This window comes from Aethalodelphis obliquidens, unplaced genomic scaffold, assembly GCF_003676395.1.
Source record: "Aethalodelphis obliquidens isolate GAN/ISIS:26980383/991018 unplaced genomic scaffold, ASM367639v1 scaffold32, whole genome shotgun sequence".
NCBI lineage: Eukaryota > Metazoa > Chordata > Mammalia > Artiodactyla > Delphinidae > Aethalodelphis > Aethalodelphis obliquidens.
In genome coordinates, this window is record NW_020837976.1 from 17,092,513 (window position 1) to 17,117,841 (window position 25,329).

Consider the following 25,329-nt stretch of genomic DNA (forward strand, 5'->3'; position numbering starts at 1 on the left):
ATATATATATATATATATAATCCCATAAAACCTTTGTGAAATGGTTAGGGAAAGTATTTTTCCCAGTATCACATCTAGCAAAAAGAGTCCCCCTCTCATCTCCCGTGAAGCTAAGTCAACAGTAATGGCATTACTTACTGACAGAGCCAGGACTAGAAAACAGATACTCTGACACAGATACCAGGATCCTTTCTAAGTAGACTGCTTTTCCCACCTTGAATCCAGCTTGGGGAATCTCAGGAATGCAGAAAAAAATAGGGTTTTATGAATTGAGCAATGAGTAACTGCCAGCTGTTTTCTTCAAACTCCCTGCTCTGAATGGTTTAGGCAAACAAGGGTACTGCTTTTTTCCTGAAATTCATTATTGTCAATAATTTTATTTCATTACTAAACTGCAGCTAGCTTTTTAATTTTCCAACAAGTATGGGAAACTACATGATTTACTGGGCTTTTAATATTTTATAATTACAAGCTAGAAACAGTTGGGATGTGGTGGGTAAGGGTGAAGGATTGTACTGTAGCTGGAAAAAAAATCAATACCTGCTCCCGAGATAGGGTACTTGACCAGAAAGGATATTGCAAGATACAAAAAACACAGATATGAAATACTATTTCTCTGAAGTTTTTTTTTTTTTTTAATCTTCCTGCATCAGCAGCACCAAACACAGATCAGATAGACCTACAGAGCACTGTAATTCATTGTTGATTTCTTAAGATTACATAAATTTGTATGCATTGTAAATTACATATAAGTTCCTGAGATACCTCCTCTTTCTGGTAATTAACATTCTTTTAAAAATTGAAATATGCTGTAAAAATGAACTGATGGAACATTACATGGTAGCCTATTTAATCTTCCATTCTTTGTCTAGTAAATTTGGCCAAGTTATTTAATCTCTTTGGGCTTCAGTTAACTCATTGAGGTAATATAATCTGAATATTAATCCTTAGATCCCATCTCTACAATTCTGTGACTTTATAATTTTCTAAGTTGACTATTCCTTCTCTGTCTCATCTTGTTTTTAGGAAATGTTGACACTCAATCGGGAATCTCATGCAGATGCCTAGATTTTCACCAGCACACACCGTACAATGCTTCCTCAGTCAATTCTACCTCCCCAGCAACTTCTGCAGCCTGAGCCTGTCCAGTTCTAAAGGACAAGTCGAATGTCAAACACTGACCTCTCCCTCCTTGCTCTGCTTCTCTGAGATTATACTCTCAGATCAAAATAAATTCTGGCCTATTAACCTAAATGTCATGGAATAGTACCTTGTTAAGTATGGAAGGCAACAAAGACACTTTCTTTGACCAAATTTTAGTCGAGCTTCTCTGAGCCCTATTTTCAACTATGCCTAGACTTTGGCCATCATGGCCCTGCTGGGCCTGCCTACCTCAGTTTTAACAGGAAGACTGCCAAGTCAGTTTAATGAGAATTCACCCCCCTACACACACTCTTGATATCTGGTCATCCTGGCCTGCCTTCAACAAAATACCGTTATTTCAGCAAGAATCTCCTATCCTTTGGGGATATTTCTCTTAGTAATTTTTCATCCACTGACGCAGGCCCCCATTCTGCTTATTGGCTTTATATCCCACCTGTCCTTCATGTACATAGAATTAAACCCAGTTCCATACTGAGGTCTCTTTTTTTCCTGTTGAAATAGCTTCTGAATAAAATCTGTGTCTATTGCTTTAACTACAGTTTGGTTCTGGTTATATTTGACAAAGAGATATTAATTATCTGACAATCAAATTATTTTACAGATGAAGAAATCAAAACCCAGAAAACATTAATGATTGTCCAATGCTTTTAATCCAATTAAAGATATACCCAGAATTAAATAAGGCCTCCTGATTACTGTCCGATGTTTCTTCTCTTAGAGTACGTACCTTATCCATTTCTTAACTTCTATTCTGGATATATTCTTGATGTTCCTTATGTCTCTAATAGGTAAAAATTCCTCAAGGCATACTTTCTCCAAATATACTTACATTTTGGTTGATACATAAACTCTTTCAATAGAGTAGAGTGGTGAAAACTGGTCTTTGAGAGCCCTGCCACCCTTTTCCTATGATAGTGAGAGTGTCACCTAGAATATGAGCACATGATTGGCCAGGCATTAAGCACTGTCAGCTAGGTGCCTTTTATTTCTCCATTAATATTTATTTTTTTTATAATGCTGAGAGCATTTGGGTTGCTTACCTAATTCTCTCACATTTTGTTTCACCACGTATATAGAGGAAGAATATTTTAGTAATCTATTTATGGTTTAGTAAGAGTATTAGTCATTGGACCACAATCAATCATTTCATTGCTTGGAATGTTACATGTTAGAGCTAAAATGGACTTTGGTGAACATGACTTCTGGCTACCTCTTTTTATGTAAGTGAATCCTGAATCTTAGGTAACTCCCTTCATTCACTCTCCAACTACCTATGTGCAGCACTCTGTTTTCCATGTGAAGGCGGCCATGCAAGCAAATGATCTAGAAGACCTGACTGGTTGAGTGGATGGATGGGTGAAGCTTATGCCTTGCATCTTTCATTTTCCCTATAGTAGAAATATTAATTTATGCTGTCTAACAGACTCCTTTAATGAAAAAGCAACATATTCTGAAATGACCAGCCAGTTAGGTTTAGAGATTCAATCTGTGTAGAGTAAACAAAGGTGAATTTTCAACTTCTCTGACTGGCCTGATTTAAAAGAAAAAAAAAAGAGTTTGCTAAATGTGGAGATAAGATGAAAAAACTGACAGGAATAACTAACAGCATATATGTGATGAACATAAAGTAAAGGTCAGAGGTGAAAATCAAAATTAAATATAGGAATAATTAAAGAAAGATAAAATATAATAAATATACCCATGACTTAGGGTTGGATTACATTGTAAACAAAGAGCAGTTTACTTTTAGTCAAGGTATTTGTCAAATGTATTTTATTGTTTATAACTGATGATTGCCACTTCCTCCACAATTTCTTCAATTCCATACCTTTAAGTTGAAAGCAAGGCATTAATCCAATGCCTGATATATGTGCCCCCATGGTCTGAAACTCTTGAGGCTGTACATTCATTACTCCACACCTGGATGTGGAGGAAATTCTCCTGCATTTCCTAGGCCGTGTTGGTCACTGGATCCACTGTTCCCCACTGCACTCTATGCAAACCTCTAAATTTTTACTGTATTATATAATTTTCTCATAAACTCCTATATTTCTTATATACTATATTGCAATAATATTTTACATGCTTTTCTCTTTTACTATACTATAATTTATTCATGGGTAAGTCTAGATTTTATTTGTATTTTTTTATCCACATGACATCAAGGAATAGTTCTGGTTATTTGGCCCTTCACCACCTGCAGAGTCCCCACAACAATCTCCAGATATGATTTCTACAAATCCAACAGATCTTAATATTAGCCCATCTGAAATAGAGAATAAGCCAGAGAGAAGATAATCATATCAAAATAATAGAACATAAGAATTCAAGTTCAATGAAACAGATGTCATGAAGAAAATATAAAAGAATTTATTTTTTTAAAAAAATCTTCAGAATATATTGAAAACCTACTTATTGGAAAACACCTGGGGGTTGGAGTAATCATTAAAAAAAGATCCTTTTGAATGCATTAATTATATTAAGATACAGTTCATAAAACTACTTAGGCTAAAATAAAAAGTTTTCCTATTGTATTGAAGCCAGAGTCGTAAGTGATCAGAGTCTGGGAATACTATTGGAGCAAGTATTGTTTCCTGACACCTGGAGATTTTGGGATTAATAACACTTTGATAAAACTAAATTAGGCTTTATGTCCATAAGAGTGGGTTGAACCTGATGTATACTCTCTGTCCTGCACAAATCCAGAATTTTGAAGGAGTTACACTTTCAGTGACACTATAAGCTAGAAAAAAATCCACATGTTAGGAAAATATGTCAGAAGTAAAGCCTACCTATTTCCATGGTGCTTCTAGATGAAAAAGTTTTAAGAATAATAAAATAATTATTGTATTAATAAAATATAATCATAGAAGACTCATAATTTATTATATTAAAATTTAATATATAAATTTTATCTAATAATTTGTAATAATACAACTCTATTGGCATAGAGTTGCTTGTAGTAATCTCTCATGATCTTTTGTATTTCTGCAGTGTCAATTGTTACTTCTCCTTTTTCATTTCTAATTATATTGATTTGAGTATTTTCCCCTTTTTCTTGATGAGTCTGGCTAATGGTTTATCAATTTTGTTTATCTTTTCAAAGAACCAGCTTTTAGTTTTATTGATCTTTGCTATCATTCAAAATAGAAAATATTAACAGACCAATCATAAGCACTGAAACTGAAACTGTGATTAAAAATCTTCCAACAAACAAAAGCCCAGGACCAGATGGCTTCACAGGCGAATTCTATCAAACATTTAGAAAAGAGCTAACACCTATCCTTCTCAAACTCTTCCAAAGTTTGAGAGGGGAGCACTCCCAAACTCATTCTACGAGGCTACCATCACTGTGATACCAAAACCAGACAAGGATATCACAAAGAAAGAAAATTACAGGCCAATATCACTGATGAACATAGATGAAAAAAATCCTCAACAAAATACTAGCAAACAGAATCCAACAGCACATTAAAAGGATCATACACCATGATCAAGTGGGGTTTATTCCAGGAATGCAAGGATTCTTCAATATACACAAATCTGGCTTCCCTGGTAGCACAGTGGTTGAGAGTCTGCCTGCCGTTGCAGGGAACACGGGTTTGTGCCCCAGTCTGGGAAGATCCCACATGCTGCCAAGCGGCTGGGCCCATGAGCCATGGCCGCTGAGCCTGCGCATCCAGAGCCTGTGGTACACAACAGAAGAGGCCACAACAGTGAGAGGCCTGCGTACCACAAAAAAATAATAATAATAATAAAATATATATATATATATATATATACACACAAATCAATCAACGTGATACACCATATTAACAAATTGAAGGAGAAACACCATATGATCATCTCAATAGATGCAGTGAAAGCTTTCAACAAAATTCAATACCCAATTATGATAAAAATCCTGCAGAAAGTAGGCATAGAGGGAAATTTCCTCAAAATAATAAAGGCCATATATGACAAGCCCACAGCCAACATTGTCCTCAAAGGTGAATAACTGAAACCATTTCCACTAAGATCAGGAACAAGACAAGGTTGACCACTCTCACCACTCTTATTCAACATAGTTTTTGAAGTTTTAGCCACAGCAATCAGAGAAGAAAAGGAAATAAAAGGAATCCAAATCGGAAAAGAAGAAGTAAAACTGTCACTGTTTGCAGATGACATGATACTATACATAGAGAATCCTAAAGATGCTATCAGAAAACTACTAGAGCTAATCAATGAATTTGGTAAAGTAGCAGGATACAAAATTAGTGCACAGAAATCTCTTGCATTCCTATACACTAATGATGAAAAATCTGAAACTGAAATTAAGGAAACACTCCCATTTACCATTGCAATGAGAAGAATAAAATATCTAGGAATAATCCTATCTAAGGAGACAAAAAAACCTGTATGCAGAAAATTATAAGACACTGATGAAAGAAATTAAAGATGACACAAACAGATGGAGAGATATACCATGTTCTTGGATTGGAAGAATCAACATTGTGAAAATGACTCTACTACCCAAAGCAATCTACAGATTCAATGCAATCCCTATCAAACTATCACTGGTATTTTTCACAGAACTAGAACAAAAAATTTCACAATTTGTATGGAAACACAAAAGACCCCGAATAGCCAAAGCAATCTTGAGAACGAAAAACGGAGCTGGAGGAGTCAGGCTCCGTGACTTCAGACTATATTACAAAGCTACAGTAATCAAGACAGTATGATACTGGCACAAAAACAGAAATATAGATCAATGGAACAGGATAGAAAGCCAAGAGATAAACCCACGCACATATGGTCACCTAATCTTTGATAAAGGAGGCAAGAATATACAGTGGAGAAAAGATGACCTCTTCAATAAGTGGTGCTGGGAAAACTGGACAGGTACATGTAAAAGTATGAGATTAGATCACTCCCTAACACCATACACAAAAATAAGCTCAAAATGGATTAAAGACCTAAATGTAAGGCCAGACACTATAAAACTCATAGAGGATAACATAGGCAGAACACTCTATGACATAAATTACAGCAAGATCCTTTTTGACCCAACTCCTAGAGAAGTGAAAATAAAAACAAAAATAAACAAATGAGACCTAATGAAAATTAAAAGCTTTTGCACAGCAAAGGAAACCATAAACAAGACCAAAAGATATCTTTCAGAATGGGAGAAAATATTTGCAAATGTAGCAACTGACAAAGGATTAACCTCCCAAATTTACAAGCAGCTCATGCAGATCAATAACAAAAAAAACAAAAAAACCCAATCCAAAAATGGGCAGAAGACCTAAAATGACATTCCTCCAAAGAAGATATACCGATTGCCAACAAACACATGAAAGAATGCTCAACATCATTAATCATTAGAGAAATGCAAATCAAAACTACAATTAGAAATCATCTCACAGAGATCAGAATGGCCATCATCAAAAAATCTAGAAGAAGTAAATGCTGGAGAGGGTGTGGAGAAAAGGGAACACTCTTGCACTGCTGGTGGGAATATAAATTGATACAACCACTATGGAGAACAGTATGGAGGTTCCTTAAAAAACTAAAAATAGAACTACCATATGACCCAGCAATCCCACTACTGGGCATATACGCTGAGAAAACAGTAAGTCAAAAAGAGTCATGTACCAAAATGTTCATTGCAGCTCTATTTACAACAAGCAGGAGATGGAAGCAACCTAAGTGTCCATCATCAGATGAATGGATAAAGAAGCCGTGGCACATATATACAATGGAATATTACTCAGCCATAAAAAGAAATGAAATTCAGTTATTTGTAGTGAAGTGGATGGACCTAGAGTCTGTCATACAGAGTGAAGTAAGTCAGAAAGAGAAAGACAAAGACCGTATGCTAACACAGATATATGGAATCTAAGAAAAAAGAAAAACGTCATGAAGAACCTAGGGTTAAGACGGGAATAAAGACTACAGACCTACTAGAGAATGGACTTGAGGATATGGGGAGGGGGAAGGGTAAGCTGTGACAAAGTGAGAGAGTGTCATGGACATATTTACACTACCAAACGTAAAACAGATAGGTAGTGGGAAGCAGCCGCATAGCACAGGGAGATCAGTTCGTTGCTTTGTGACCACCTAGAGGGGGTGGGATAGGGAGGGTGGGAGGGAGATTCAAGAGGGATGAGATATGGGAGCATATGTATATGTATAACTGATTCACTTTGTTATAAGGCAGAAACTAACATGTCATTGTAAAGCAATTATACTCCAATAAAGATGTTAAAAAATAAAAAATAATAAAATAATAAAACTGCTCTAAACAAAAAGACATATATAGATACACACATAGACATAAAATATAAATATATATATATATGTGTATCTATACATACCTTCTTTATGTATATAAAAAAGTTATTCCACACTAACACTCATCTAAAGAAAACTGGAATGTTCATTTTGATATCACACAATGTATATTTCAAAGCAATAATGTTACCAGAGATAAGCATAATGATAAATGAGTTGATCAAGAGGACATAAACCAAAGTTGATTCTTTGAGACAATCAATAAAATGGATAACATTCTAGTTTTATTAGGAAAAAGAACAAGATGGAGAGGGGAGACACAAATTACCAATATCAGGAGTAAGAGAGGTAACATCACTATACATTTTACAGATATTTAAAGGATAACAAAGATATATTGTAAACAACTTCATGCCTGTAAACTGGACAACTCAGATTAAGTGGAAAATTTCATTGAAAAACAAGAACTACCAAAAGTGTTCTCTATAGCTAATAAACTAAATAATCTTATTTATAATAAAAATATTAATTTTGTATTTTGAAACTTTCCAACAAAGAAACCTACAGGCCCAGATAACTACCTTGGTAAATTCTACAAAATATTTAAGAAAGAATTATGCTAATTTTACACAACTCATGTAAAAAATTGAGGGTGACTCTTGCTCAGCAAGGTTAGCATTACTTTGATGCTAAAACGAGACAAAGACTTACAAAGTAGAAAACTACAAATAAATATCTCTCAATGTAAAGATTCAAGATAAACTTTTAGTAATTCCTACAATATATGATATGAGAATGAAAATATACCATGATCAAGCGTATTTTATCTCATGTATTGATGGTTGGTTTAATATTTGAAAATAAATGATTCAATTCACAAAATTAAGAAAATAAAAAGTAAACTCATATAAGCATCTAAGTAGACACACCTGAAAATTTTCAACATCTATTCTTGATAAAGTCTGTGAGAAAACTAGGAGTAGAAGGAAACTTCCTCAACCTAATAAAGGTTATCTATGAAAAATTTCATACTTAACAGTAAAAGACTGAATACTTTTCTCTTAGGATAAAAAACAAAATAGGGATGCCACCTCTCAGAATTTCTATTCCACATTGTACCGGAAGTTCTAGTCAGTACAATAGCACAAGTAAAATAAATAAATGCACCTGATTAAAAAGAAAAAAAATGTTAAACCTTTTTTTATTTGCAGATAAAATATAAATATGGAAAAAGTCTGATAATACCTACAAAGTGTTACTAAAACAAATATGTATATTTAGTAAGGTTGCCACGCAGAAGAATCACGTCCAAGAAACAATTTTACTTTTACATACTGGCAACAAAAATTGAGAAATTTAAAATTTAAATTATCATTTACTATATTGCCAAAAATGTAAAATACTTAGGGCTAAATCTGGCAAAAGATTTATAACACCTGTATGCTAAAAACTAAAAAATCCTGAGTAAAATTAAAGAACACATAGACAAAAGGAGAGATGCTTTGCCAATAAGTCAGAAAACATCCCACAAATTAGTGTATAGATTCAATACAATCCAAGTAAAAATTCCAGAATTGCTGTAATAATTGACAAGAAAAACCTAAAATTTCATAGAAATGCAAAATCCCTAGAACACCCAAAACAACTTTCAAAAAGAAGAGTAAATTTAAAGGACTAAAACTACCTGAATTCAAGGCTTATTATAAATCTACAATTATCAAGATAGTGTGGTCTTGATGAAGAGATAGACACATAGATTTAATGATCAAAAGAGAGTCTGGAAGTAGACCCACACGTATATGGAGAACTGATTTTCATACAAGGCACAAAGGCAATTCAGTGGAGAATGGATAGCTTTTTCAACAAATTGTGCTAGAAAAATTGGATATTACTTACAAAGAATTGAACGTTGATTATTATCTTATACCATATACAAAAGCTAACTCAAAATTAATCATAGAATTAAAAAAAAACCCTGAAAAGTATGAAACATTTACAACATAGAGCTCCTTTGTGATCTGAGATTAGGCAAACAGTTAGATTTAATACAAAAGAACAAAATATAAAAGACAAATTGGTAAATTGGAACTGATCAAAATTAGGAACCTAGGCTCCTTGATACATACTGCTAAGAGAACTAAAACACAAGCCTAATTTTCTGTTGGCAGAGAATAATTGCAAGACATATCTCTAGTACAAGACTTTTATTTAAAATACAAAAAGAACCCTTGGAATTCAATAATAAGAATGGGAACAATCAAATAAAAATATGGACAAATGATTTGAACATGAACTTCACCAAAAAAGATGCACAGATGACAAATGAGTACAGGAAAAAAATGCTTAATACCATTTGCCATTAGGAAAATGCAATTTAAAACCACAATGAGAAACCTCTATACACCTGTATTAGAATGTCTAAAATTAGGAAGAGGTTGATCATGTGATAGAACTGAACTCTCGTACACTGCTTGTGGGGATATGGAACAATACAACTATTTGGGAAATTGTTTGGCAGTTTTCTAAAGAGTTAAACATTCATCTACCATATGACCAAGACATCCCACTCCCAGGTATCTACCCATGAGAAGTGATGAAATCATATGTCCACACAGGGACTTTACATGAATATTTATATTATCTTTATTTGTAACAAACAAAAAACTTATGCAATCCATATGTCCCTCAAAAGGTGAATGGTGAAACAAATTGTGGTATCTCTACACAATGGTATACCACTTGTGAATAAAAAAGAATGAGGTATTGATGCAGGCAACAACATCAGTGGATCTCAAAATAATTGTGCTGGGTGAAAGAAACCAAATAATAAAGAATACTTTATTCTTTATTTATACATTTATATTCTTTATTCTGAAGAATAGATGAACCCAGTGGGGCAGGAAAAAGGAATTACATATGAGCACAAGGAAATTTGAGGGAGTGATGTATCTTGATTGTGGTGATAATTTTGCTTTTGGATATGTATTTTAAAACATCAAATAGTACATTTTAAATATGCACAGCTTGTTGTATGCCAATTATACCTCTATAGAGTTGTTTAAAAAAAGTGGCTACTTCTTAAATCATTTTAAAATTTAGTGTTATCTCTTACTTAAATCAGAAAAGGATAGATGATAATTTAAAAAATAATAATAACAATAGGCATATCTAACTAAAGTCCCCCCAAATATTGTTTACTTTTACATAAGAAATAATTATATGTTAATTATTATGCAGGTCATCTTCTAAGGTACGAAATATTGTCACATGAATCATATTACTCTTATGAAAGATGGACTATTATTTTCATCATACTTACTTTTATACATGAGGAAACAAATATGGAGTGGTTAAGAAACTGACTCAAGGTCAATTAGCTGGTAAGTGATAAATCTCATATTGAAACATGATAGTTGGACTTTAGAGTACTTTTATATAACCACTAAAATATATAGCCTGTGTTAGAGAAAATGGAATCCTGCAGTGTGTTCATACATACACATATGTCAATTTGAGAATATCCCAAGAATATGAGGATATTTTACAAATTAAAAATCTATTAATGAAATTCACTACTTAGCAGATCAAAGGAAAAAAAATCCTATATAATCATCTGAAATAATACAAGCATTTGATATTATTAAACAACCTTTCACGATTGAAAAGAATCTATGATCTTTTAACAAACCCATTCCTCATGAAGAGTATCTACCAAAAAAAATTTAAAACATATTAAACTTAAGGGTGAAAAATGGGGGGAAAGTGGCAGAGCTGGGTGGTGATGGTGGGTTGAATTGGGAGATTGGGATTGACATATATACATCAATATGTATAAAACGGATAACTAATAAGAACCTGCTGTATAAAAGAATACATAAAATAAAATTCAAAAAAATAAAACAAAAAATGGTGAAAAGTTTAAAAATCTTACCATTACTTTCAAAAGCAAAAAGAATGTCCACTATTACTACTTCAATGGTGTACTAAAGGCTTTGGGTATTGCAGTCATGTAATAAAAATATCAATAAACAAAGCATAAAAGAATCAAAAAGGTAGAAAGAAAAGTATCACTATGATTGTTTATATAAAAAAAATCTATGATAATCAATAGACACTCTATTAGTAAGAGAATTCATCAAAACTGCTTGTTTCTGGTTAAAGACCTAAATGTAAGTCCAGAAACTATAAAACTCTTAGAGGAAAACATAGGCTGAACACTCCATGACATAAATCACAGCAAGATCCTTTTTGACACACCTTCTAGAGAAATGGAAATAAAAACACAAATAAACAAATGGGACTTACTGAAACTTAAAAGCTTTTGCACAGCAAAGGAAACCATAAATAAGATGAAAAGACAACCCTCAGAATGGGAGAAAATATTTGCAAATGACACAACTGACAATGATTAATCTCCAAAATATACAAGCAGCTCATGCAGCTCAATATCAAAAAAAAAAACAACCTAATCCAAAAATGGGCAGAAGACCTCAGTAGACATTTCTCCAAAGAAGATATACAGATTGCCAACAAACACATGAAAGGTTGCTCAACATCACTAATCATTAGAGAAATGCAAATCAAAACTACAATGAGGTATCACTGCACACCAGTTAGAATGGGCATCATCAGAAAATCTACAAACAACAAATGCTGGAGAGGGTGTGGAGAAAAGGGAACCCTCTTGTACTGTTGGTGGGAATGTAAATTGATACAGCCACTATGGAGGACAATATGGAAGTTCCGTAAAAAACTAAAAATAGAACCACCATATGACACAGCAATCCCACTACTGGCCATATACCCTGAGAAAACCATAATTCAAAAAGAGTCATGTACCACAATGTTCATTGCAGCTCTATTTACAAAAGCCAGGACATGGAAGCAACCTAAGTGTCCATCGACAGATGAATGGATAAAGAAGATGTGGCACATATATACAATGGAATATTACTCAGCCATAAAAGAAACAAAATTGAGATACTTGTAGTCAGGTGGATGAACCTAGAGTCTGTCATACAGAGTGAAGTCAGAAAGAGAAAAAAAAAAAACATATGCTAACACATATATATGGAAGCTAAAAAAAAAAAAAAAAGATTCTGAAGAACCTAAGGGCAAGACATGAATAAAGATGCAGATGTAGAGAATGGACTTGAGGACCCAGGAAGGGGGAAGGGTAAGCTGGGACGAAGTGAGAGAGTGGCATGGACATATATACACTATCAAATTTAAAATAGCTAGTGGGAAGCAGCCGTATAGCACAGGGAAACCAGCTCTGTGCTTTGTGTCCACCTAGAGGGGTGGGATAGGGAGGGTGGGAGGGAGATGCAAAAGGGAGGAGATATGAAGATATAAGTACACATATAGCTGATTCACTTTGTTATACAGCAGAAACCAACACACCATTGTAAAGAAATTATACTCCAATGAAGATGTTAAAAAAAAAAATTGTTCCAGAAGAAATAACATAACTGCTCTTGGCAAAATTATAAAATTTGTTTAGGAAATAATACAGAATTATATGGGGGAGGTCATTAATAAATTTCTGTATAGCATTTAATAAATGAAACAATAAATAATAAATAAATCTGAAAATATAAAAAAGACTGCTTGTTTCTGACTCAATATATAAAAATCAGTCATTTATATATACCATCAATTAGAAAATATAATTTTAAATTGATGGCTTTTAAAATAAAAAAATATGTATGATAACAATGATTAAACTTATCTGAAAATATGTCAGAACTTCATAGAGAAAATTATAAAGCTTTATTGAAGAAAGCATATGTTGTAAGGTTGAATTTCCCCCATAACTATGTATTGATAGACTTCCAAAAGAAATCCAACAAGATTGTAAATTTATCATAAAATTCATGTGGTAAAACTAAGGGCCTTGAATACACAAGACAATTTTGAAGAACAAGGCTGATACCAGATATCAACAGTTATAATAATATACCCAATTTCATTACATCTAAAATATATGACTGTCAATTAAACTATATACCTGAATGTTTACTAATATCAAACGTTCATAAAGTTACTTTTATACTTATTAAAAGAACTCTTAGGCTTACATGTACATGTGTATGTGTGTATGTATATACATATATACATACACACATACAAACATATACCTGTGCATACATAAAAAGAAAATTATAAGTGCAATAAATTGACTAAGATATTATGGAAATATTTTCTCATTCAGGGTCTTAATCTTCTGAATTATTTTTCCATTCAGAGTTATCAATGTTTATGGGTTTTTTTCTTATATTACCATTCTTTGTATCATTAAAAGTGCTGGTGATTCTCATTTCCTTAAAAAGTGCTTCATTATTATCTCCAGAATTTTCACCCAAGCTGCAGATATCTGTTCTTTAAGTTTTAATGCTGGCACTTTGTTGATGCTACCAAAAGGTATCAATAAAACATTTCAGACAACTTCTGGGACACATATTTTTTCCTTAAATAATTCTTGAATGATTTATTGACTGAAACATTGAGGAATTATGATTATCCTTTCATGCCACCAGGAATAACAACTAAATTAATGCATAAGTAGGCACATAGCATATTTTCCATCACAAATGTCCTCTGGCTTAGAGTGATTGTAAGATGCCATCAATTTTAAGGTGTGTCCTAATTGTAGAGATGTTAAAATATGAAATATATATATATTATGAGTGTTGAAATATGGCACTGTAGAAAAAAGTTAATTCACATTAATCAGTAGAGAATGGATTTGTGCTATTCAATAAATGAGATGTGTTCATGTGTGGTTATTGCATCATGATTAGTAATAATAAAAATTAAATTAAAAACCTGTAAACAATAAAAATACCCAATATCTACATGATGGATAAGTAAATTGTTGGCCATTTCTAAATAAAATAATTTACAGAGGTGAAACCAAAGTAACTCTAGTTTTTTTTTTTTTTTTTTTTTTTTCTTTAGCGGTACGTGGGCCTCTCACTGTTGTGGCCTCTCCCGTTGTGAAGCACAGGCTTCGGACGCGCAGGCCCAGCGGCTATTGCTCATGGGCCTGGCATGTGGGATCCTCCCAGACCGGGGCACGAACCAGCATCCCCTGCATCGGCAGGCAGACTCTCAACCACTGCGCCACCAGGGAAGCCCTCTAGTTATATTTTTGAACGTAGATGAATCACAGAAACAAAAGCAAAACAGATAAATAAATTATGTAAATTAAAATGACAGAATAAACAGTTAAAATGAATTCAATACAGCTATATATAAAACATGGTTAAATCTCAAACATATAACACTGAGAGAAAATATTATGTAAAATATTTTGAAAAAATATATATTTTAATAAATTATCATAACGTAATTATAAAATTTAAAAAAAAGATAATGCCATAAATCGCACAAAGTACTTAAAGTTCTATATAATGGTATAGAAAATGACGGCTTGATAGAAAGGAAGGAGGAAGAGATCTCAGGCAAAGGGAATAGAAAGAGAGAGAAAGGCCACCTGTACTAGGAAAAGAGGGAACTGTGGTGATCCTCTGAGGGAGATATATTAATTTCATGCAAGTATAGAGATAAGAAGAAATATTGCCATATCCATGTAACTACATACTTGAATTTCCAACACCAATGTTTTGCATGATCTCTTTTCCAATGGCTTAACTGATTCAAAGGAATATATGACCAATATTTAGATGGAAAACACCATTGGTGCATTTTTTATGGCATTTTCTTATTTCATAAAAGTTGAATAATTTTATTTCAAGTCCCACATTGAAGACACAATTGTTCTGGGCATTGTGACTTAATCTTGGTGTAACAGAATCTTGTTTAGCCATTTATCTCAATAATATGTATTTACCTCAATAATATCTCATTTATCTCAATAATACCCCAAATTCTCAAGTTGAATGTCTTAAGTTGAGTAGTCCCTTTCATCCTCATTATTGTGTTTATATGCCCGTGTAGCAAAGAAGTAGATCCTAAAGATTTTGTTCATTCATCCTTGAAGGTTGAATTAATATTAGTTCCTTTAAAGAACAGAGAGCAAGAAGAATTCCAGCAATAGCAGCCTGTTTGGCTCTTTAAAGACTTTCTTCTCTTGAAGCAGAACTTGCAAGGACTGAGTTCAATGTTTGCCTTAAAAAAAACATAATATTCTTTTCTCATTCCTTTTGCCATTACTGTACAAAATTTGAATCACACATGAACCAATTAAATTATAAAACAAAAACATACTATAAGCAATTTCACCCTCACATACTTTAGTAGATACTAAAATATGTAAACTACTTCATAGTTTAAAATATACTTTCAGTTATACTGTTCTATTTGGCCCACACAACAACTCAGTGACAGAAACTAGACTGGTATTATGTTTCTTGTGCTAAATACGAGAAAAATTAGCTCTTGAAAGTTATTATTATTTTTTTTAATTTAACATGAAGGGGTAATGTCACAAACCATATAAAACTGGGAGATCTTGCAAATACGTGAGGATATTAGCCAGGAAAAAGTACATTTCATTTGTTTTGTTTTGTTTTTTTGTTCAACAATTCTTCAGGATTTCGAATATAATCTAGTGGCTAAATCCAAGGAAATAGCAAGTAAACACTAACATTACCTCTTGGTTTGCAAACAGACCCCAAATACAGAGGCAGCCACTCCAGATTGGTAGCTGGCGGTATTAAGAAGAAGGGAACTTACACTGGAGGCTTGTCTTGTGTGCCTCAAGACTAGTAGACCTTGCCCCCACCTGCCAGAACCTTAAGAGTTTATAGAGAGGCCTTAATGGGGTTCAGTCTCCTACACTGTCCAGATGGTCTCACCAAACCATTACTCTCTCAAGGCTGCATACTTGAAGCCATCTCCCACTGTGGGAATGGTGTGCAGAAGGTGCATTCCAAGTATGGGGGAGAGGCGAGGATTCTCCTTTTGCCCAGGTCCAGTTCTGGGGCCAACAGGCAGCCATGTCCATTTGATGACTTCCTCCAGCATTACCGATGACTCAAATAATTTGAAACACTTCTCTCTGGAAGACTGTCTTCCATTAATTGTTCTCTAAACCTTTTACTATTTATATATCTCAACTGTCTTTCTTTAAAGAGGGCTTTGGATTTTCCAGGGTAATTTCAGGATATCCTAAATTAATGAGTGTTGGACAGATCCAAATGATGCTTGAGTTGAATAGAGAAAAAGTTGAGAGAAAAGTTTTTGATAGATACAGGCTGTGTTGATGGCAGTAATTAGAGAGCCAGCTAATGTCCAGATCATACATCTTTTCTGGGAGCATCACTGACCTTTCAGAAGGGATGCCTTCAGAAGATCTAAGTGTGGGGCAATACTTTGGGGTCAGGTGAGTACTTGGCATAACTGCTCAAGATAAGGTACACAGATTGGTCGAGTGCCTCTCATCCCACTGGAGTAAAGGCGTGCATTCTGGTATCCTCTACCTTTCATTTCAAAACAACTCAGAAAACTGCCTGGTGTCTAGCCCAGCTCCCATGTAGTTGGTATGGAAAGATCATTGGGATGAATAGAGAAAAGTGCTGAACTAGTTCCTCTTCTATTGATGCTTCAGGAGTCTTCCTGGAAGTGAACCTGTAGTCATTCTGCTTTGTGTGTATCTGCTGTGACAACTATATCATAGGTATAACTGCCTCCTTTGTTAGTGCCCATGCCTGTGAGTAGCAGAGAGTACTAGAAGTGAGCTCTCAAAGAATCCTTCCCCCATTCTACTGAGGGATGGTATTCAGAAAGGGTTGAGGCTGATTCCAAAGCCTTGGTTCAAGCTTTACACCTACATAAATAACTTTGGATGGACAAGAGATTTATATTTTTACTCTGTATATCCAATGCCTGCCCCCCTCCTGCTCAGCCCCCACACTCATAGCTCACCTGTCCCTTCTCCTGTAGCTGTCTCTAGATTGGAACTGTACTCTATGTGATTCTGTTTCTTTTGTATTCTCAGCAGAGCTGTGTATCAGTTTATTAAGAAGCTTCAGTTCAGTGGAGAGTAAATGTGAAGTGCTCTAGTCACTGCTTTCTACTATATTCTGTCCACTGCCCCATCCCTTCCTAAGACCTCAGCTGGATCTCAGGGCTTTTGTTCAAACTTTTTCATCACTTTCAAACATTAAACATGCAGTCCAGTTAAAAGTTCCAAACTCCATTTCCTTCATTTCTTTTTCATTTATTTCTAATCTGATCTTTATGATTTCTTTCCTTCTGCTAACATTAGAGATTTTTTTGTTCTTCATTCTCTAATTGCTTTAGGTGTAAGATTATGTTGTCCATTTGAGAAGTTTCTTGAGGTAGGATTGCATTTCTATAAAAAGAATGAAATTAGAACACTCCCTAACACCATACACAAAAATAAACTCAAAATGGATTAAAGTACTAAATGTAAGGCCAGACATTATCAAACTCTTAGAGGAAAACATAGGCAGAACACTCTATGACATAAATCACAGCAAGATCCTTTTTGACACACCTCCTAGAGAAATGGAAATAAAAACAAAAATAAACAAGTGGGACCTAATGAAATGTAAAAGCTTTTGCACAACAAGGGAAACCATAAGCAAGATGAAAAGACAACCCTCAGAATCAGAGAAAATATTTGCAAATGAAGCAACTGACAAAGGATTAATCTCCAAACTATACAGGCAGGTCATGCAGCTCAATATCAGAAAACAAATAGCCCAATCCAAAAATGGCAGAAGACCTAAATAGACATTTCTCCAAAGAAGATATACAGATTGCCAACAGACACATGTAAGGATGCTCAACGTCGCTAATCATTACAGAAATGCAAGTCAAAATTACAATGAGGTATCACCTCACACCAGTCAGAATGGCCATTATCAAAAAATCTACAAACAATAAGCACTGGAGAGGGTGTGGAGAGGGTGTTGGTGGGAATGTAAATTGATACAGCCACTATGGAGGACAGTACGGAGGTTCCATAAAAAACTAAAAATAGAACCACCATATGACCCAGCAATCCCACTACTGGCCATATACCCTGAGAAAACCATAATTCAAAAAGAGTCATGTACCACAATGTTCATTGCAGCTCTATTTACAAAAGCCAGGACACGGAAGCAACCTAAGTGTCCATTGACAGATGAATGGATAAAGAAGATGTGGCACATATATACAATGGAATATTACTCAGCCATAAAAAGAAACAAAATTGAGTTATTTGTAGTGAGTTGGATGGACCTAGAGTCTGTCATACAGAGTGAAGTAAGTCAGAGAGAGAAAAACAAATACCGTATGCTAACACATATATATGGAATCTAAAAAAAAAAAAAAAAAAAATGGTTCTGAAGAACCTAGGGCCAAGACAGGAATAAAGATGCAGATGTAGAGAATGGGCTTGAGGACCCAGGAAGGGATAAGGGTAAGCTGGGACTAAGTGAGAGAGTGGCATTGACATATATATACTACCAAATTTAAAATAGATAGATAGTGGGAAGCTGCCGCAATGCACAGGGAGATCAGCTCGGTGCTTTGTGTACACCTAGAGGGGTGGGATAGGGAGGGTGGGAAGGGAGGGTGGGAAGGAGGTGCAAGAGGGTAGAGATATGGGAATATATGTACGTATATAGCTGATTCACTTTGTTATACAGCAGAAAATAACACACCATTATAAAGCAATTATACTCCAATAAAGGTGTTAAAAATGAATACAGACTCTGGAGCCAGACTGTCAAAAAAAAAAAAAAAAGTTCCAAACTCAGATCTGATTTAAATTATTCTCTTTCCCTCTTCCAGGGGCAGGTGGGTTTGTGACTCAAGGGAGTGGCAGTGGAGGTTGGTGTCTGTCTTTACACTCTTCTCACTCCAGATGGAGTCTGTGGAGTGGGGGCATGGTCTTAATCTGGGACACCCCTCTCCCTCCGTTTCAGGAACAAAATTTTATTGTGCTTGGATGCTGGAAGTAAGAATTAAGTAGAGATTTTTTTGTATACAATTTGATTTTTCATGCTCTTAGAAAGGAAGAGAGGCATTTGTGTATTGCTTCAGCCAGAAATGGTTCTATCAATAGCTCCTAGCCTACAGCTATGCATTCCATGTAAATGTGGGTAGTCTGCTTGTGTTTTAGAATTGTGCTAAGCCTCATCCTGGCCCCCTTTGTCACCAAGGACACACATCAAAGAGGGTCAGCCTTGGCACACTTTACTCTTGCTACCATGACTTCGTGTCCTCCTCTAAGCTCTGTGATCCTTCACATGAAACCCTGTATGCTCTTGGGTTCTCTTCTGTATCTTCAGTGGTTTCAGGGAAAACTATGTTACACTTTCGAGTCATACTGCCATTGAAATTGCTCTAGTAAACCACTGCCTTCAGAAATCTGCAAATGAGAATCCAGCATCTGCCTCTATATGCTCATAGACCCCCAAACCCTGGGGATCACTTTAAAAGTTAAGAAATTTCTCATCACACTGCTCTGCACTAGGCATTTGGGCTGCAGTTTCCATAGCTCAGAAAGGCCATTTCTAATTAAAATGTCAGTATTTCTTTCCAAGTAATACTTCTGAGGTTCCCCTTCACTTAGAATCTCTTCACCAAGAGTGGGGGCATATAACCTCTCACCACAAATACTGCACTTCCAACCCCTCCTACTTCCTTAACTTACTTCCACAATCTTGTGATGTTAACAGGAAATCAGGAGACTTGCTGAGAGGGTTGGTGTAGCAGAATACACTCTGCCACCTTTTAATGAGCTCCAAAGAGCAATTGGCCCTGAATTTTTGCTGCAGCTCTTGTGAGATTAGTGTTGACTAATCACCCCTATTTGTCCCCAGCTTTGGGGCCTACTTACAATTCTAGAACAATAAGAGATATCCCAAATCACCACGCTATTTCACAATTGTACATAGAAAGAAGCAAGATCGGTTGTTTATTCTAAGGTTTCCTTGGATAAGAGAAATTTGGAGAAAGCCAAAAATTCTGATTTCTAAGACAAAGTCCAAAATTACCTAAAACCCAGGGGAAGCTGTGCTAGGGTTCCGCAAGTATGTTCTGAGTTGAGGACAAAACATTGTGAGTTAGATTAGCCCTGATCAAAGAGCCAAGCCTTGTGGGTAAAAAACTATTGGCCAAGATGGAATCAGTCTACTTTCTCATTGCATGTATATTAGTACTGCCTAAAGAATTGTATTTCTTTATGTACTCTCCAATATTACATTTTTGTACATTGACTTACTCATAAAGGAGGGTCTTTCTAGCCCTGAACATTTATGCTTCTCATAGTTCTAGTATAGTCACTTGTATTTTGAAAAATTGTTTTGGTTTTTACATTTAATATACTAAATCTCAAATCTTATGTTATGCTAAAATGTTTACACTCTTCAAATAATAAAATATTTGTGTTGATAAACAATGGAAATTATTCTCATTACCTATATATCTTATATTGTACAAATAAAATCATTTAAAGGGTAGTATGTCTAGCTTCTTTGTAATCATACAAATTTAATTATTAATTTGAAAAAAATGTATATTTCTGGAGACAGGAAAATAGTTATTCAGTCAGAATCTCTCTCTCTTTTTCTCGCTCCCTCTCCTCTCTCATGTTTTATATATTTATATATACTTTGTAAATATGGTTGTACATATATATGATTCACATACAATATGTATAATTATATATAATATATAATTTGATAATACATAGTATGATAGAGAGAAGATGGAGAGATCACTCTCTCAACTCTAAAACATTGTATTAGTTTTCACATCCAATTAAGTGATAGATATATACAAATGTGGTTACAATAGTATTTGATTTATAAGAAATCAACTGGCATACAACTCCTGAGTAAAACCCCTCTTGCATTTGGGACAGTCACCTATATAACATCCTATGCAAGGATGTTTCAGTTATGAAAATATTTTCTCTTAGCTCCAAATTCACTCTTCAGTACATGCTCTGCAACAATGAATGGAGCGCCTCAAGAATTTCTCCTTTACAGTAGGACAATATTAAACTTTCTCCTGAGCAGGTGCTAGAGGACTATCGAAGGAGAAAAGGGCTCTGCTGTCGATTTTTGGCAGACTAAGTTTGGTCAACAGTGTAGGTGTGAGGACAGCCTATGATCCTCTGCCATGACCATGGACCTAGAAGGTGTAGCTTCTCAGCAACCTTGCCGCTCCAGCCTGGACCAGTGATCACTCTCTCACAGACCTCCCTCAGTTCTAGGTCCTCCACTCTAGATGGAGGGCTGATGAACAGAAACAGCACTGGGAATCAGGGTGGAGAAGAAAGCCAAGATTGAAGTTGGAAACCATAATAAAGGACATGAGCCAAAGAGGTAAGGTATAAGGAAAGAATGGAAGGTAGAGATAGGTTCAGAGAGGTCCAGTCAAGGATGGAGAGGAGAATGTTCAGGTAACTAAATCCTGCTCAAAGAACAAGGAGCAAACTGGACCTTTCAAATGCAATCAGAGCAAGAAAGGATTGCTCATCGAAGGAGCTACACCTCACTGAACCAATGCATCCTTTACTGATGTTTCCTGAGCATACACTTTGAGCAAGCCATTACGCTAAGTACATCACAGGTTCCAAGTTAACAAGAAAATAGGCCAGCCAGGAAATCTCTTGAAGTTACATCCAATCTTAAGATTTATAATTCTACTTCGCATCAGTAATAATTAAATGAGATTAAAACATAAAGCAACTTCTTAAATAACATTTAAGATAAAATTTCATATACATTCACATCTGAATATAATTTATTTGAAGAATATAGCACAAAATAAAAATACTGTGGTAAGTTGCTAATAAATCACATTTTCTCTTTTTAATACACTGTTTCTGTGTCAAAGGTTTTACAAGGGCTTACATAAGACATGGGTCTGGCCACCAAGGGACATAGAATTGGGTTGAGCAAAATATATGTTAATTTAATAATCAAGTGACTTGTTCTAATAATACATATCAAAGACATTCAAGAAAGAGGGCTATTATTGGCTGGTTTAATAAAGAACGCTTCACTGAGGGGGCAGGGATTGGGTTGGATCTAAAAGAATTGGAACCTGGAGAGAAATTTAGTTTTTCTGAAGAGAACTAGTTAGACCTTATGGAGGGTTTATCAGAGTCTGTAGAGAAAACTATGGAAAATCAGATTGGAAATATATAATGGCTCCACACTGTGGAAGACATTTCTAATACTATTAGGAAAATTCAATTTGTCATTGTAGCTGACTTCAGTAGCTTGATAATATATGAATAGCTACTAAATGCTTTCTGTGTTTTCTACAATTTCTCCCTCGTTTATTTGTTTTCCCCTTATCCCTGGATAGCACCTTTGCTACAGAGGGATATATAGCTCCAATAAGCACTGAGTGTTTACAATTCTCTCGAGTTTATTTGTGCATTGGCATCATTCCCTCTGTTTTACAAGCAGGACTTGTGGTGCAATGTTTGGCAGCCATCACATGGGCCATGAATTCAGTCTGTGCCTGTGTCTCCAGATCGCGTTTAGATTGCCTTGCCCTGAAACACATTCTACCCTTAACCTGGCTGAATGTGAGTTCCCTTGGCCTTTGATTTCACTTTCTCTACTTGAGTCTCATGGCTGTGGGTTTGGCTGACTGTTTAGGACTTTGCCCTTGTCTATTAATCTTGCCCTGAAACAGGAGCTTTCCTCAGGGGTTGTATGCCAGTTGATTTCTTATAAATCAAATACTATTGTAACCACATTTATGAATATCACTTAATTGGATTTGAAAACTAATAGAATGTTTTAGAGTTGAGAGAGGGATCTATCTCTTTGACCTCAGATGCAAGTCTTTCAAGGTGAGCCTGCCTCTTCCCTATTCAGGCGATATCTCTTTGCTTGACATGCCCATGAAGAAATCAATGTGACCTGCAGAACTGCTGAAGCTGGGAGATGGAAGGGGTCTTCATTAGGCCAATCCAATCTCTAATCAGATCTTCTCCAGTCGGCAGTAGGTGATGTGGAATTATTACTGGTCTGCTGATGGAGGAGGCCTAAGGAACCCTGAGGAAAGTGGGTGCTTCTCTCCCTCCTCCAATTACCAAGGCAAGCCCCCTACCAAACACCTGGTTTCTCCCCCACCTACTTCCAAGCCCCCTCTTTCTCTTCAGCACAGGTAACTTCTGAAAGCACCAATACCCTGGGAAAGCTTGTTTCTAAATCTCCAAAAATTTGGCTCTTTTTAGAGTGCTTTTAAAATTTCTCTCTGACCTATCCTTAAAGGAGTGAAGATATTACAGCTATGCTCTGAATTGTTCTTAAATGTCTGGTTATATGTAAGTAAAGCAATCCCTGTCCTGATTGTACCACTGCAAAGGACACATGGTGTACAGGGCCTGAAGAATGTTCTTTTGAATATCTTACAATAGTCTGAGGATGTATTTCACCTTTAGAACTGTTAAATAATTATGTATGGTCAAGCCTGGTATAAAGAATCTAGTGAAATAATGTAATTCTGAGTCAAAAACTGAGTTTACTTTTTAAAACATGGTTAGGATTTATAAATTGGCATTAATCTCTTACATGTCATCATTTCTGAGACTGGATCTCAACCCACATGGCATCTTCAAGACCTACACTCCATAATGCACATAGTGTCCTGACAATGGGCATCCTTATATTATAACACTTATTATGTTGTATAATAATTGGTTATTTATATATCTTTCTCTCCATCTAGACATCTAAGTGACTCTGTCATAACCATCTTTGTGCAATGTTTGGCACGTATAATGTGAACAATAAACATTTAGTAAATGTATAAAATATTGACCAAGAATTACTTTAGTGAAAATGAGACAGTTAAATAGGTCTGTGGAAGTTTTTCAAAAATGTATTTATTTTTCCTTTGGCTGATATGATTGTATGCAATTTTCTTTGTTTCTCCTGATTACTGTCATTCTGTGCTTTCCAAATTTTCTAAAAGGAACATGTATTATTCTGTTAAATCAGAGAAAAGAAAGTTAAAAATTAAGAAAAAACATGTCTGTAGTGATATAAACAGTTTCACAGCTGTAATTAAGAGAAAGCATCAAGTATAATCAAAAGTGTGGTCAGTTTGGAAATGTCAATGGGTCTGCTACTTCTTTTCTCTCTTGCAGGCATTATGTGTATACAGTCTAGGAGATACATAATTCACAGTTGGGGATCTTTGAGGGAAGATGATGAATGCATGCTTTTTTTATTCTTCAATGAAATTACAAATCTACTTACCTAAAAAGAGTTAATTTTTTGGATGCTAAATAGATTCTTCCATGTGCCATACAGGTGAAGTTCTTTCAGCTTGCTTACTAGCGACAATCCAAATGAGATCATTGGAAAGCTGACCCTCAATGGGAAAGATTTTAGCATCTTCCTTTGCCTTCAGTCAGTCTCTGCATGCAAATTCAATTTGAAAATGAAAATACAGAACTTTCTCCTTCATGGAATGAACGATCCTCCAGAAGTTCCCTCTATCTCAGTCACCCACACAGTGAGTCAAAAAAACAAAAACACACAAAAAAACTTGAATCTACTAATGCAATGGCAAGTACTATTTTAATTATTCCTTGTGGCTTGATTTTTGATCTTTTCTATAATTTAATGAACATCAATTCTGAGAGAGCACTAATAGTTCACTCAAGTCTTTTGCAAATGCTCTTTTAGCTCACATGCACAGGATTGAGACCAGTCAAAATGGTCAGCATTATAAGCAGAGTCCCACCAGTCTCCCTGCCTCTGTCATCTTTCACTGAATTGTTCCTTTCCTGGGCCTCTCCAGGAGCCCCATGCTGCCCCATTTCAGATATGATCAATGTATGCAGTGCCTTCCTTTCCAAAATTATCTCCCATTCTATTTATGGGGTCTGATCTCAGCCTGTCATGTGATGAGAAATTCTTACACATTTGA